Here is a 17,269-nt window from a genome sequence, read left to right as displayed (position 1 = left end):
CAGCATAATCGCTGGCATCACACATTACTTCAAACGGCTCCTTCCAGTCAGGCACAATCATAATAGGCGCAGAAATTAGTGCCTCCTTGATTTTCGTGAACGCCTGCGAACACGCATTATCAAAAATAAATGATGTATCTTTTTCTAACAAATTACATAAATGCTTAGTAATTTTAGAAAAATCTCTAATAAAGCAACGATAAAACCCGGCGTGTCCTAAGAAACTTCTAATAACTTTCATATTATTTGGCGGTGGAAGCTTTTCAATCGCAACCACTTTTTCTCGATCCACCTCAAGCCCATTAGATGACACTTTATGCCCAAGTACGATGCCTTCTTGCACCATGAAGTGGCATTTTTCCCAGTTAAGCACTAGATTTTTCTCTTGACAACGCTGCAAAACAAGGGTCAAATTGTGCAAACAATGATCAAACGAAGACCCAAACACAGAAAAATCATCCATAAAAATTTCCATGACTTCTTCCACCATGTCAGAAAAAATTGCCATCATGCACCGCTGAAAAGTAGCCGGTGCATTACACAAACCAAATGGCATTCTCCTAAAAGCATAAGTACCATAGGGACATGTGAAAGTTGTTTTCTCTTGATCCTCTAGCGCTATAGCAATTTGATTGTAGCCAGAATAGCCATCTAAAAAACAGTAATGTTTATAACCTGCCAACCTGTCAAGCTTCTGATCAATAAAAGGAAGAGGAAAATGATATTTTCTAGTAGCCTTATTCAACCTTCTATAATCAATGCAAACTCCCCAACCAGTAACAGTACGAGTCGAAATCAACTCGTTTTTCTTATTTTTAACTACAGTCATACCTCCCTTTTTTGGCACAACCTGTACTGGCGACACCCAAGAACTGTCAGAAATAGCATAAATAATACCAGCATTCAATAATTTCAACACCTCAGCTTTTACCACTTCTTTCATCGCAGGATTTAACCTCCTTTGATGATCAACATAGGGATTATATGACTCCTCCATTAAAATCTTATGCATGCAAATATTGGGACTAATTCCCTTGATAATTTATCTTTTTCATCATGAGTAAGAGAAGATGAAATAATTACCGGGTTAGTCGAATTTTCTCCCAAAAATGCATAACATAAATGACCAGGCAGTTCTTTCAATTCAGGAGTAGAAACTGATACCTCTTTTTCGACTTCCGAAGACAATGATTCAATTTTTTCTTGGCCATCTTTTTCCTTTGGCAAACTTTCAAGAGCGAGAAATTGCTCTCTAAGTTCCCAATCATCCCCATCAAATTGGGTTGTGGAATTAATTAAGCACCTCGCCAAAACGTCCTCCAATTCCAATCCTGCACAAAAATTATTATCATAAGAATTAGATAAATCAATGCGATTACAAGAATGTACCTCATCTTGGTATTTCATGGTTTTATAGATATTGAAAGTGACAGCATCACCACCAACTCGTAGAGTTAGTTCACCCTCCTGCACATCAATTAACGCTCTGCCAGTCGCCAAGAATGGTCTACCCAAATTAGAGGGACATCTTGATCTTCTTCCATATCAAGCACTACAAAGTCAGCAGGAAAAATAAACTTATCTACTTTTACCAGTACATCTTCCACAACTCCTCTAGGATAAGTAAGAGAACGATCAGCCAATTGCAGAGTAATCGTGGTTGGTTTCACCTCGCCAAGCTCCAAAGACCTGAAAATAGACAAAGGCATTAAATTAATACTTGCACATAAATCACATAATGCCCTATTAACAGTCGCACCACCAATAATACAAGGAATAGTGAAACTCCCTGGGTCTTTCAGTTTCTGTGGCAATTTCTTTTGTAAGATGGCGCTGCACTCCTCTGTCAACTTCACTATTTCAAACTCTTCAAGCTTTCTCTTCCTCGCCATCACATCCTTCATGAATTTAGCATAGTGTGGCATCTGCTCCAAAGCATCAGCGAATGGAATATTAATATGAATTTTCTTGAAGATGTCAAGAAACTTAGAAAACTTCTCATCCAACGCTTTCTTCTTGAACCGCTGAGGATATGGTAGAACAGCTTCTGGCATAAGCGGTTTCTCAGGAACAACTGCAGACTTGCTGGAATTTTTGCTATCAGAATTTTCGGACTCCACCACAATCTCTTCAACTTCCTCATCATCCACTGCCTTTGGATTATCAGTTCAAATTTCTTTACCACTTCTAAGAGTAACAACCTTACATTGCTCCCTAGGATTAACCTCAGTATTTCTAGGAAACACACCTCTCTGCTGATTATTCAATGCATTAGCCAGTTGACCAATTTGTGTTTCATGATTTTTCATAGAAGCGCTCACATTGGTCAAGTGTGTCTCCATACTGTCAAGCCTATTTTCATTCCTCTTAAATCTTGTGGATGATTTTGCAATAAAATTACCCACCAAATCTTCCAACGATGCCTTACCCTCACCATTCTGAGTATTGAACCCCAGTGGAGGATTCAACACAATATTATTGTTTGCATAAGAAAAATTCTCATGATTACGCAAACTAGGATGATACTGATTGGGTACAGGATTACCTCGATAATTGTTGTAATTCCTGTTGTTCACATATTGAGCTTGCTCCACACTCTCAAATCCATCAGCAGAATTTACGGCAGTCGCCAGTGATGCTGTCTCAGTAGAACTTTGATTCCCTTTGGTCAGTGCAGCTAACTGTGTAGAAATAGTAGCCATCTGAGCAGTCAAAGCAGTGAATGCATCCACCTCATGAATTCCAGCAGCAGGCTTCCTTATTGCAGATCTCTCACTCGGCCACTGATAACTGTTAACAGTCATTTGCTCAAGCATCTCATAAGCCTGTTCAGGAAATTTAGAAAATATCGAACCTCCAGCTGCAGCATCCACAAAAATACGAGTTGGCCCATTCAAACCATTGTAGAATAATTCAATTTGTTCCCGGAAAATTATGGTTTGGACACTTTCTAAGCAACTCCTTGTACCGCTCCCAGGCTTCATACAACTGCTCAAAATCTTGCTGTTTGAATGTAGTAATCTCTATTTTCAACTTAGCCGACTTAGCAGGCGGGAAATACTTAGCCAGAAATTTGGAAGCCATATCATCCCATGTAGTAATACTCCCAAGAGGTAGGGATTGCAACCAACTACGAGCATTGTCCCTAAGAGAGAACGGGAACAATCGTAGTTTGATGGTGTCCTCAGTAACACCATGAATCTTTACTGTGTCAGCAATCTCCAGAAAAGTACGCAGATGCAGATTTGGATCTTCAGTAGCTGCACCCCTAAACTGATTCTGCTGCACCATATTAATCAGAGCTGGCTTCAATTCAAAGTTATTCGTCGTGATGTTCTGCCGAGCAATCCCAGAATAATGTGTATTGATCACCGGTCGAAAGTGATCTCTGATCGGCACCTGAGCATTATTGACAGCTCTTTCCCTTTCTCTTTCTTCAGCCATTTGTTGCAACTCTTCTCTTCTAGCTTTTCGCAAAGCTTTAGCAGTTTTCTCGATTTCCGGATCAAAGAGCAGTGAGTCGTAACTTGGGCTTTTTCGCATAAACTGCATAGCCAGGAAAAAATTAAAATTAGAACCAACAAATAAAATAAAATGCTCTAAATCAAAATTAAGACTAATTAGCACAATTTAATATAAATCAAATAAAATTCACTCCCCGGCAACGGCGCCAAAAACTTGTTGCGTAATTTTGTGCCCGCAAGTGCACGGTGTCAAGTTTTAATATAGAAAATGAGTCCAAGTCAATCCCACAGAGAATGAATAAAATGATATTATATTAAATATTTGCAACTAATAAAATCTTAATCTTATGTAGTAGAGCTACGAGAATGGGTTGAGTTTTAAATAACTAAAAATTGCAATAAATAAAACTAATTAACAACGAGTTCACGAGATGAAAAATTCAATAAGCGATGAATGCTAGAGGTTCGACTTCACTTGACTATCCACCACAATTTATTTCTAATGGTTGTTCAATTATTAATTCTTCTAGTTTATTAGCCAAGAATCCCTATTATTTTCTACTACCTCTCTCGAGTGTCAAGCAGAAATTCGTGTTCAATAACAAACTCAATATCTCTATCAAAGTTCAATTATTAAATCCGGTAAATAGCACAATAATTCTTCTAATGACTTCTATGGAGTTATATGCCTCTCAAACAATATAAACACCATAGATGTATTTTCCTATGTCGTATTCAAAATCTCCTCTATCGAGTGATAGATTCTAAATAAAATATCATTCAATCTATGGCCAGTAAATTGAAAGTATTAAGATCACGAAAACACAATTAAACTGTGCGAAGAAATTTAAATATATAAATCAAATATGTCAATCATGGTTTCCAGTCAAGATCCTTCTACCTCTAGACTAAGAAATTAGTTCATAACGCAATTCAAAATAAAATAACTCATGTTTTTCCAACAATCCATAAACTAAGAAAAATAGAGTTCAAAGAGAAACTAGAACGAATTAGATTGAAGCTTCTCCGTCGCCGGATGCCGCCGTCTTCCGTCTTCGTACCGAATTCTCAAGCTCTTGTGCACTTCCAATCGCTCAATAGCCGTCTCATGCTCTGAAATACTCTCTCCAACCCTCGTATGCTCAAGAATAAGCCTTAAAATCCTTTCTTAAACTCGATCAAAAACTTTCCAAATTTTAGGATGGCGCAGCGCTGGAGCGCTAGTCATCGGCGCTGAAGCGCCCGTCATTTTCTTCCAACAGCGCTGGAGCGCTATATACGTAGCGATGGGGTGCTATTTCCTCGACTTTTCACCTTTCGGAAGACTCTGTGTAGCACTGGAGCGCTTGGCTTGTAGCGCTGGGGCGCTAGTCTGGGTACTTTTATTTCTTTGTTCTTCAACTCTTTTTCACCTCCTTTTCACTTCTTTTGGCCGATTAAAATGAATAACACTTAAATTCCTGCAAACAACAAAAAAAACAAGAGAAATGCATAATATCGCTCAAAACACAACAAAAGCCAAGCTAAAACATATAAAATATAAGTGCATAAATTGCACTTATCAAGACCACTCTGTGGCCGAGTATGTGAAGCAGTTTGAGCGCGGGTGCCACTTTGTACCCATGATAGCCGAGGATGAGAGAGAGAGAGGCTTAGACACTTCACCGATGGCTTGAGGCCCAACATCAAGCATGATGTTTTTATGGCCGATGTGGCGACGTATAAGGCAGCGGTGAATAGGGCGTATCGGTCGGAGATAGGGAGGAGAGAGAAACAGGCCGAATATCAGAGGAAGAGGCAGTTCCAGCAGCCATCTCGGGGACAGTCTTCACAGCAGCCTACAAAGAGATCTTACCTTGGGTCGTCTAAGGGCCCAAATCCCCCTAGACCACAGCAGCCCCAGCAGCAGAGGCCACAGGGCCAGCCCAGACAGCAGCAACAGCAGGGGGCGGTTGCCCCTAACCCTGGAGGAGTGCCCGTCTGTAGGTCATGTCAGAGGCCCCACTCCGGTCAGTGTATGGTAGGTTCAGGCAGGTGCTATCACTGCGGGGAGCCGGGTCACGTTTCGAAGAACTGTCCGAGGAGGAAGCAGACGACGGGGCGCCTGTTTGTGATGCAGGCTGAGGAGGCTGATCCCGACACTTCGCTTATCACAGGTAATTCTCATTTATGATTAGTCGCCACTCTTGGGTGAAAGAGTGGGTGCCCGATGAGCCAACTTATGGCTAAGGGCTTTTATGACTCTATGTATAAACAATCTTTTGTTTAATATAATTTACACTTTTATAATGGCATTTACTTTATCTTTTATCATATTATTATGTTGTGACATACTATAAGATGTTTAGATGAAGACCTTGAATATACTATAGCGTATGTAAGATGTGGTGGCACATGGGGATGGCTATCATGAAACACATCTTATAGTCACTGTATATTCTAAACAGTTCCTAGTCGATTGAGCCGTCCGTTAATAAGGATAAGGATGGCTCGAGATTGAGACTAGCATTTGCGATGCCGAGTACCACGTTTCATTGGTATGGAACATAGAGATGTTCAAAGCATGCAAATGGATATTCATACGATGAATGATCGAACTACCCTATCCGGACTTTTCAAGTGGTTATCACTTATCGAGTGGATAAAGTCCGCGGTTTTGGTTGTACACCATTAGTCCTTACTACTTGAAACATCATTGAGACTCTATATGCTAGTACTGTACTTTGACTCGTTTACTGACTCTATTGGGGTCATCAGGTGTCGGGATTGGGTACAGTTACGACACATATAGGAGTCGATGCTTTGTTGTCATGGATTCACCATATACTTGCGAGTGTGGATATCCTATGCAATCTGAGGAGATATTAGTGTGACGAATCTCTGGCCAGAGTACATGAAGTGTTTTAAGAAATGGTTTCTTAGTATCACATGCGATTGAAAGAGTGGGTGCCCGATGAGCCAACTTGTGGCTAAGGGCTTTGATGACTCTTTGTATAAACAATCTTTTGTTTAATATAATTTACACTTTTATTAATGACAATGACTTTATCTTTCTTCATATTGTTATATTGTGATATACTATTGTTGTTTTGATAAAGACCTTGAATATACTATAGTGTATGTAAGATGTGGTAGAACATGGAGATGTCTATCATGAAACACATCTTATTGTCACTGTATATTCTAAACTGTTCCTAGTCGATTGAGCCGTCCGAAAATAAGGATAAGGATCGCTCGAGTTTGAGACTAGCATTTGTGATGCAGAGTACCACGTTTCATTGGTAAGGAACATAGAGATGTTCGAAGCATGCAAATGGATACTCATACGATGAATGATCGAACTACCCTATCCGGACTTTCCAAGTGGTTATCACTTATCGAGTGGATAAAGTCCGCGGTTTTGGTTGTACACCATTAGTCCTTACTACTTGAAACATCATTGAGACTCTATATGCTAGTACTGTGCTTTGACTCGTTTACCGACTCTATTGGGGTCATCAGGTGTCGGGATTGGATACAGTTACAATACATATAGGAGTCGATGCTTTGTTGTCAAGGATTCACCACATACTTGCGAGTGTGGATATCCTATGCGATCTGAGGAGATATTAGTGTGACGAATCTCTGGCCAGAGTACATGATGTGTTTTAAGAAATGGTTTCTTAGTAGCACATGCGATGTCACTATTTGATCTTCAAGATGTATTGCGTAGTTATCGAATCTCGAACGACTCTCGATATACCAATGGTTGTTGATTCGATCGGGATATATGGATGAAGGGACCGTACTGTACGCTAACCAAAATCTATTGGTTATTGCAGGCACTATCACTGATACCTAGGGAATCATGGGGCGATGTTTCTAGGCGCTCTTACCATGATTCGATGGGCAAGTCGGAAATTGTTGTTCCGAGTCACAAGGAGTTGTGAGCCCACGGCTAGCTGTATCCCTGAACCATTGAGGGTCACACAGAGTAATGGATTTTTGATCCCCGTTGAGATAGTTAAATTTAAAGAGTTAAATTTAATGAACAAAGAAGTTGGACTTCTTAATTATGAGTAGAGGAGTAAGATTTCCTAAAATGACATAGGGATGGGCATTTTTGGAAATCACTGAATTCGGATTTAGAAAAATTTATCTTGACTTTAAAAGGTGCAGAAATGGTTTCTGTGCACATTGGTGAAATCGGTTTATCAATCGGAGTCACGATGAATTTTATATTAATTTCTGAACATGCGGGCTTTGCTTGTCGGGCTTGAACTTATGACTAATGGGCCCTAAGCTGTTAGCGGCCTATATTATAAATAAGTTATTGCAGTACAGAAATTACACACAACAGGTCACAAATTTTCGAAAAACCCTAGTATTTTTCTCTGAAGTGGCCGCCCCCTTTTCCCCTCTGCTCGGTAAAATCCAGTCTGTGAATTTTGAATTACAGTTTGGTTTAACGGATCAAATTCGTTAATTCTCCTCGTAGAAACTTCTGATAGATTTTATAGTGAAATCTATCAGAGGGATTAATTATCCGTTCGTGGACCTGATTGAAGAACAGTTCGTCCATCAGTTCCAGGGATATACAACAAGAGCAGAGCAATCTGTTGGTGACCAATTCTAGATTCGAGATTGAAGGTAAAAATTTATAATTGTTATTTAATTTTTACACACACAATTTAATCGTAAGGTTTTGATACCCACTATGGAATCATTTCATATAAAATTTTTAAACTTCCGCTGCACCGGGTATCAATCCTGATTGATCTGATCGCCGCGTTCTCCAGCAGTGGTATCAGAGCCAGGTTGCTCAGATCAAGCGATTAAATTAATCGATTGTACAAAAAATTTTAAGCCTCGGTTTTTGAAACAAAATAAATATTTTAAAAATAAAATTTTTGTTTTTCGGGCAAAACCTGGGCAGCGATTGGATCGCTGCCCGGGGGGGGGGGGGGCAGCGATGGTCGCTGCCCCGGGCAGCGCTCGTCGCTGCCCGGGAATGTCCCGGGCGGCCCGCGGGAAAACTTAATTTTTAAATTTTTAAATTAAATTTTAATATGTTAAAATTCTATTTTTGGTCCGATCGAAAATTGTTTTTAATTGGTCCACGAGACGTCGGATCGAATTGTTCGATTCCGAAAATTTTAAAATTGATTTTTGGATAAATTTGAATTTTTGGAATATTTAAATATTTTATCCGTTAAATTGAATTTTGAAATTAATTATTTTTGGTACAATTGATGATAAGATATGATCTTATGGAAATATTGAGTAAAATATGATTTTATGTATAAAATTGGATTTTATAGATAAAATATGATTTTATTTGATAAAAAGATAAAATATGATTTTGTATGTAAAATAAGATTTTATATATGAAATATGATTTTATCCTTTTAAATTTAAATTGCCATTGCATGTTATCCAATAAATTAATTTTCAATTAAATGTTATTGGATAAGGATGATCGATTGCCATGACCAATTTTGTAGGTGTATGTTAGGAATTTACATTTGTTTTTATTGTTGTTGGATTTATTAATGGGCCTGGTTTATGGCCCAATATGAATTGTCATATGTAATAAAAGTGGGCTTGGTTTATGGCCCGTTCCCACCCCTTAAAAATGTATCCCCTACTTGTCATTGTTATTTATTGTAAATACATTAGATTTAGTGGGAGATCAAGATTTGAAGATGGAGGTGGGCCCAGCAGACAATAAAGACAGAAGAAATGTAAATTGGAAGCAAAATGTAATAGGATTGCATTGCATACTGCATATTACCTAGGATTGGACTAAGACTCGTGATTGGCAACCACGGGTCGATTAGAAATGGAATCGATCATCCTATATAATATATGATATTATTGTTGTATGCATGTTTTAGACAAAATTGTGTGAATCCGGCAAACATACAAAAATTTTAAAAATGATGAGACAAATTTTAATAATTAAAATCCCTAATTTTAAATATGATTTAAAATTGATATCAAGATAAATAAAGGAAATTTAAATTTGTTTAAATGTTCCTACCTTCCATCAACGATCAATGTATGAGATGCTACCCGCGGATACGGTCCGGCTCATATTATTGGGGGGTCCCGTTCGTCGAAAAGCTGTACATTGGATCGACACATGTTGTAAGTTGGGTGGAACTCCCATGGGTTCGGCTCATATTATTGGGGGATCCACATGGCGACCGTCCATCACAACTTAATATTGATGGGACATCTTGACATGTCACAATAAACGGCGTCATATTATTGGGCCCTTATTGAACATGAGGTAAAAACATGGAGGTTGCTTTGGAAGAAATTGGGTTCTACCTTTTGAAAATTATGGTTGGCTGATATTATTCGGGACCATAGATTGTCAATTGGACTCCATGTTCTCACTAAGGAAAGCAGTTTCCCGTTTTCACTAGAGGGTAGTGAAATCGTTAAAATAGTGGGAGTGAGATTCATAAAATAAATTTCGCCTATTTTATGTCTTAGTAAATTACTTAAAAAATCACTGATATTTGTCTGTTTCTTTTCAGTATTTCATAAAGATGAATTCGCGTAATCCACTTTTCTCGATCCTCGAACAAAATAAGTTGACTGGCGCAAACTATACGGAATGGTTCCGTAAGTTGAAGATTGTCTTGACTTCGGAAAAGATGCTCTACGTGTTAGAAAAATCTCTTCCGAAGGAAGCACCAACTGACATAAGTCCAGAAGAGTTAGCCAAACTTGATACATGGTGGGACCATGATATCAAGGCCAAATTCTATATGCAAGCCTCGATGTCTGATGAACTCCAGAGGCGATTTGAGGACACCGTGAATGCTGCTGACATTCACGTACAACTCAAGGAACTTTTTGGGGCTCAATCGAGGGCTGAAAGGTTCGCTACTGTAAAGGAGCTAATGACGTGTCGCATGCGTGAAGGGACTTCGGTCCGTGATCATGGGGTACGAGTGATTTGGCTCATACAGAAGTTGGTAACCCTTGATTTGGTGTTGGAGCATGAACTCAACGTGGACTTACTACTTCTGTCTCTTCCTTCTTCGTTTGACGGATTTGTGGTGAATTTCAATATGAACAAGATAGAGGCCTCCCTTGAAGAGATGGTCAATATGCTTGTGACATATGAATCCACTTTAAAGAAGGATAAACCGGCTTTCTTGGTGGGCTCCTCTTCTTCTGCTAAGAAGGGGCCAAGTACAAAGGGTAAGAAACGTTCTGCCCCACCAAGAAAATCGAACCCGAGAAGAAGTACAAGACAAAGGCTTCAAACATGGAAAAATCTAAGGATGTTTGCCATTACTGCAAGAAGCCCGGTCATTGGAAGCGTAACTGCAAGGAATATCTAGAGCAGTTGCGAACTGCGAAGGGTATGTTCTATATTGAAATAAATGTTTCACTTAATACTACTTCTTGGGTATTGGATACCGGATGTGGATCTCACATTTGCAATGATTTGCAGGTGATGACAAGAAGTCGCAGGCTTAGAATGGGTGAGACCCAGCTGAGGCTCGGAAATGGTTCCAGAGTTGAAGCTAAAGCTGTGGGAGATATTTATTTAATTTTGCAGAACGGTTTTAAGTTACTTTTGAGAGATGTTTTATTTGTTCCGGATTTGATTAAAAACATTATTTCTGTTTCTATGCTTGATAGAGATGGTTATTCTTGCAATTTTGTGAATGAGATTTGCAATATTTACAAGAATGAATGTTTGATTGGAAATGGACAACTTGAAAATGATCTATATAACTTAAAACTAAAAGACGTTCCAATAAATTATGTTGATAAACCGGCAACAACAAACAAAAGGAAAATCGATAGCCAAAACCTGGCAAACCTTTGGCACGCTAGGCTAGGTCATATTTCCTCAAGGAGGATGAACAAGCTAGTGGGAGAGGGCATGTTTGATATGTCTGATATTAACTCTCTACCTACTTGTGAATCCTGCCTAAAAGGAAAAATGACTAAATCTCCTTTTAAGGGGAAACCTGAGCGTAGTCAAAATCTGTTGGATTTGATCCATACAGATGTTTGTGGTCCATTTAGAGTTGGTACTCAATATGGCCACACCTACTTCATTACCTTTACTGATGATTATTCTAGGTATGGGTATTTATATTTAATGAAATATAAGTCTGAAGCATTTGAAAAGTTCAAAGAATTCAAGGCTGAAGTAGAAAACAAGCTAGGTAAAAGTATTAAAGCACTTCGATCGGATCGAGGTGGAGAATACTTAAGTACCGAGTTTTTGGACTATCTGAAAGAGAATGGGATTCTCTCTCAGTGGACCCCTCCTATGACACCACAGCTGAATCGTGTATCGGAGCGTCATAATCGAACTTTGTTGGACATGGTTCGATCCATGATGAGCTTCACTGAGCTTCCACCTTCGTTTTGGGGCTATGCACTTGAAACGGCGGTATTGTTGTTGATCAACGTCCACACTAAAGCAGTGGACAAAACACCATACGAGTTATGGAATGGCAAAGCTCCTAAGTATTCGTACTTGAGGATTTGGGGATGTCCTGCTTACGTGAAGCAGACAGTGGGAGATAAGTTGAATAGTCGATCCATCTTATGTTATTTTGTGGGGTATCCGAAGAATTCAATCGGATATTATTTTTATCATCCTGCTGAAACAAATGTGTTTGTTTCAAGGAATGCCACCTTCTTGGAGAAGGAATTCTTATTGGATAAGAAAGGCAAGATGATGGAACTCGAAGAAATTCGAGAAGAACCCGAAATACAAATTAACGATCCTACACCTCAAGAATCATCACAAGACACGCCTATTGCTAGAAGATCCGAGAGAACTTCTAGGCCTCCTGTTAGATATGGTCTTCTTTTTGAAGGGGATCAAAGTGAACCCGATATTGGATGTGATCCAAGAAACTTCAAGGAAGAAATTTCTGATGCGGATTCTAATTTATGGTTTGAAGCGATGCAGTCGGAAATAGACTCGATGCATTCAAACCAAGTTTGGTCTTTAGTAGATCCTCCTGATGGAATTGTTCCAATAGGATGTAAATGGATTTACAAAAGAAAACTTGGGCCTGATGGCAAGGTGTTGACCTATAAGGCACGATTGGTTGCAAAAGGTTATACTCAAAGACAAGGAGTTGATTATGATGAAACCTTTTCACCAGTCGCAATGTTCAAGTCCATAAGAATCCTAATTGCCATAGCTGCTTGGTATGACTATGAGATATGGCAAATGGATGTGAAGACTGCTTTTCTTAATGGAGACATTAAGGAAGAAATCTATATGAAGCAGCCTGAGGGGTACACATCCATGGGAAGCGAGCATAAGGTATGCAAGCTTCAGAGATCAATTTATGGTCTAAAACAAGTATCAAGAAGTTGGAACCAGAAATTTGATGAAACAATAAAGGATTTTGGTTTCATCAAGAACCCGGAGGAACCATGCGTGTACAAGAAAGTAGTTAAGGATGTTGTGACATTCTTAGTACTTTATGTTGATGACATCCTACTCATTGGGAATGATGTAGGGATGTTGCAGTCAACAAAGATATGGTTATCAGGTAGATTCTCGATGAAGGATTTGGGTGAGGCATCCTATATTCTAGGGATACAGATCTATAGAGATAGATCTAAGAGAATGATAGGACTCACTCAATCAACCTACATCGACACCATATTGAAACAGTTTTCAATGGATGGGTCCAAGAGAGGACATCTACCCATGTGTCATGGAGTTTCTCTATCCAAGTCTATGTGTCCCAAGACGGATGAAGAGATAGAGAAAATGACACATGTACCATATGCGTCAGCCATAGGTAGTATCATGTATGGGATGATATCTACCAGACCGGATGTAGCATTTGCTCTAAGTGTCACGAGCAGATATCAAGCTAATCCCGGTCAAATGCATTGGAAAGCCGTGAAGGACATTCTTAAGTACTTATGAAGGACTAAGAATATGTTCATGGTATATGGAGGAAGAGAACTAAAATTGGAAGGCTATACCGACTCTAGCTTCCAAAGTGACGTGGATGACTCGAAGTCAACCTCTGGATTTGTGTTCATGCTCAATGGCGGTGCTGTCTCTTGGAAGAGTTCCAAGCAGGACACCACAGCGGATTCCACCACTGAGGCAGAATACATTGCAGCATCAGCTGCTGCTAAAGAGGCCGTTTGGATGAGGAATTTCGTCCAAGAGTTGGGCGTCATTCCTGAAGTTGTTGGTCCAGTCCCGGTGTACTGTGACAACACGGGTGCCGTTGCTCAGGCAAAGGAACCAAGGTCTCATCAAAGATCCAAACACGTACTGAGGAAATACCACATCATCCGGGAGATTGTGGAAAGAGGAGACATCACTGTCGAAAGAGTGGCCTCTGCAGACAATATCGCTGATCCACTTACGAAGCCCTTGCCAGGACCATTATTTGACAAACATCGCGAAACAATGGGTCTACGTAGTATGACTAGTTGGCTTTAGGGCAAGTGGGAGATTGAAAGAGTGGGTGCCCGGTGAGCCAACTTGTGGCTAAGGGCTTTGATGACTCTTTGTATAAACAATATTTTGTTTAATATAATTTACACTTTTATTAATGGCAATGACTTTATCTTTCTTCATATTGTTATATTGTGATATACTATTGTTGTTTTGATAAAGACCTTGAATATACTATAGTGTATGTAAGATGTGGTAGAACATGGAGATGTCTATCATGAAACACATCTTATAGTCACTGTATATTCTAAACTGTTCCTAGTCGATTGAGCCGTCCGAAAATAAGGATAAGGATCGCTCGAGTTTGAGACTAGCATTTGCGATGCAGAGTACCACGTTTCATTGGTAAGGAACATAGAGATGTTCGAAGCATGCAAATGGATATTAATATGATGAATGATCGAACTACCCTATCCGAACTTTCCAAGTGGTTATCACTTATCGAGTGGATAAAGTCCGCGGTTTTGGTTGTACACCATTAGTCCTTACTACTTGAAACATCATTGAGACTCTATATGCTAGTACTGTGCTTTGACTCGTTTACCGACTCTATTGGGGTCATCAGGTGTCGGGATTGGGTACAGTTACAACACATATAGGAGTCGATGCTTTGTTGTCAAGGATTCACCACATACTTGCGAGTGTGGATATCCTATGCGATCCGAGGAGATATTAGTGTGACGAATATCTGGCCAGAGTACATGATGTGTTTTAAGAAATGGTTTCTTAGTAGCACATGCGATGTCACTATTTGATCTTCAAGATGTATTGCATAGTTATCGAATCTCGAACGACTCTCGATATACCAATGGTTGTTGATTCGATCGGGATATATGGATGAAGGGACCGTACTGTACGCTAACCAAAATCTATTGGTTCTTGCAGGCACTATCAGTGATACCTAGGGAATCATGGGGCGATGTTGCTAGGCGCTCTTACCATGATTCGATGGGCAAGTCGGAAATTGTTGTTCCGAGTCACAAGGAGTTGTGAGCCCACGGCTAGCTGTATCCCTGAACCATTGAGGGTCACACAGAGTAATGGATTTTTGATCCCCGTTGAGATAGTTAAATTTAAAGAGTTAAATTTAATGAACAAAGAAGTTGGACTTCTTAATTATGAGTAGAGGAGTAAGATTTCCTAAAATGACATAGGGATGGGCATTTTTGGAAATCACTGAATTCGGATTCAGAAAAATTTATCTTGACTTTAAAAGGTGCAGAAATGGTTTCTGTGCACATTGGTGAAATCGGTTTATCAATCGGAGTCACAATGAATTTTATATTAATTTCTGAACATGCGGGCTTTGCTTGTCGGGCTTGAACTTATGACTAATGGACCCTAAGCTGTTAGCGGCCTACATTATAAATAAGTTATTGCAGTACAGAAATTACACACAACAGGTCACAAATTTTTGAAAAACCCTAGTATTTTTCTCTGAAGTGGCCGCCCCCTTTTCCCCTCTGCTCGGTAAAATCCAGTTTGTGAATTTTGAATTACAGTCTGGTTTAACGGATCAAATTCGTTAATTCTCCTCGTAGAAACTTCTGATAGATTTTCTAGTGCAATCTATCAGAGGGATTAATTATCCGTTCGTGGACCTGATTGAAGAACAGTTCGTCCATCAGTTCCAGGGATATACAACAAGAGCAGAGCAATCTGTTGGTGTCCATAATCTCGCTTCGAGATTGGAGGTAAAAATTTATAATTGTTATTTAATTTTTACACACACAATTTAATCGTAAAAGTTTTGATACCCAATATGGAATCGTTCCATATAAAATTTTTAAACTTCCGCTGCACCGGGTATCAATCCTGATTGATCTGATCGCCGCGTTCTCTAACAGCGATGTCACTATTTGATCTTCAAGATGCATTGCATAGTTATCGAATCTCGAACGACTCTCGATTTACCAATGGTTGTTGATTCGATCGGGATATATGGATGAAGGGACCGTACTGTACGCTAACCAAAATCTATTGGTTCTTGCAGGCACTATCAGTGATACCTAGGGAATCATGGGGTGATGTTGCTAGGCGCTCTTACCATGATTCGATGGGCAAGTCGGAAATTGTTGTTCCGAGTCACAAGGAGTTGTGAGCCCATGGCTAGCTGTATCCCTGAACCATTGAGGGTCACACAAGTAATGGATTTTTAATACCCGTTGAGATAATTAAATTTAAAGAGTTAAATTTAGTGAATAAAGAAGTGGGACTTCTTATTTAAGAGTAGAGGGAGTAAGATTTCCTAAAATGATATAGTGATGGACATTTTTGGAAACCACTGAATTCGGATTCAGAAAATTTATCTTGACTTTAAAAGATGCAGAAATGGTTTTTGTGCACATTGATGAAATTGGTTTATCAATCTGAGTCACGATGAATTTTATATTAATTTCTGAACATGCGGGCTTTGCTTGTCAGGCTTGAAATTAGGACTAATGGGCCCTAAGCTGTTAGCCGCCCACATTATAAATAAGTTATTGCAGTACAGAAATTACACACAACTTTCACTCAGATTTTCGAAAACCCTAGCCTCCAGTCTAGGAATTTCGCCCCCCCCCCCCCCTCTCTGTCTTGGAGAATTTTTAGTCTGCGAATTTCGAATTTGCAGTCTGAATTAGCAGATCATATCTGTTCTTTCTCTTCATAGAAACTTCTGATAGACTTTCTAGTGCAGTCTATCAGAGGGATTAAACTTCTGTTCGTGGACCTGATTGAAGAATTGTTCGTTCATCAGTTCCTGGGATATACAAAAAGAGCAGTTTAATCTGTTGGTGTCCATAATCTCGTTTCGAGATTTTATGGTAAAATTTATATTGTTTAAATTTTATATTATCAATTTTAATCGTAGGAATTTGATACCCATATGGAATCGTTCCATATAAAATTTAAACCTTCCGCTGGACCGGGTATCACTTTCTTTTTCGATCCGGAGAACGACCGTGTTTCAACAGTGGTATCAGAGCCAGGCTGTTCTCGGATTTTACGATTAAAATTTTATCGATTGTACAAAGCCTTGATTTTTCAGAAAAATAAAACGAAAAAGAAAAAAAAATATATTTTCGGGCTGCCTGCTGCCCGAAGGCAGCGAGCAGCGCCCCGTGCAGCCCTGATGCGCGCAGATGGGCTTCACGCAGCAGCCCTGCGCGAGCTAGGGCAAGCGTTGCCCTAGCCCGCGCAGCTGGGCAGCATGGAGCGGCCCAGCGGCTGGGTTGGACGAGTCCAGCCCAGCGACGGGCGGGCAGTCCGGGATTGTCCCGGGCTGCCCAGAAATTTTTTTTATTATTAAAAATTAAATTTTTTTCGTGAATTATGAATTCTGGCCCAAAATGGT

General features: G+C 39.5%; 1 non-coding gene across 1 annotated transcript; it reads left to right on the top strand.

The window, feature by feature from the left end:
• Window positions 1-2,929: 2,929 nt before the first annotated feature.
• LOC140893934 (small nucleolar RNA R71) lies at window positions 2,930-3,036 on the top strand. Its single transcript, XR_012153492.1, has one exon. It is a non-coding gene; the product is annotated as a small nucleolar RNA R71 (small nucleolar RNA).
• The last annotated feature ends 14,233 nt before the right edge of the window (window positions 3,037-17,269 follow it).

The sequence above is a fragment of the Henckelia pumila genome, chromosome 3 (assembly GCF_033568475.1).
Source record: "Henckelia pumila isolate YLH828 chromosome 3, ASM3356847v2, whole genome shotgun sequence".
NCBI classification, from domain to species: Eukaryota; Viridiplantae; Streptophyta; class Magnoliopsida; order Lamiales; family Gesneriaceae; genus Henckelia; species Henckelia pumila.
The sequence above is the reverse complement of the archived record's forward strand: the minus strand, read 5'-3'. Positions and strand labels throughout refer to the sequence as shown.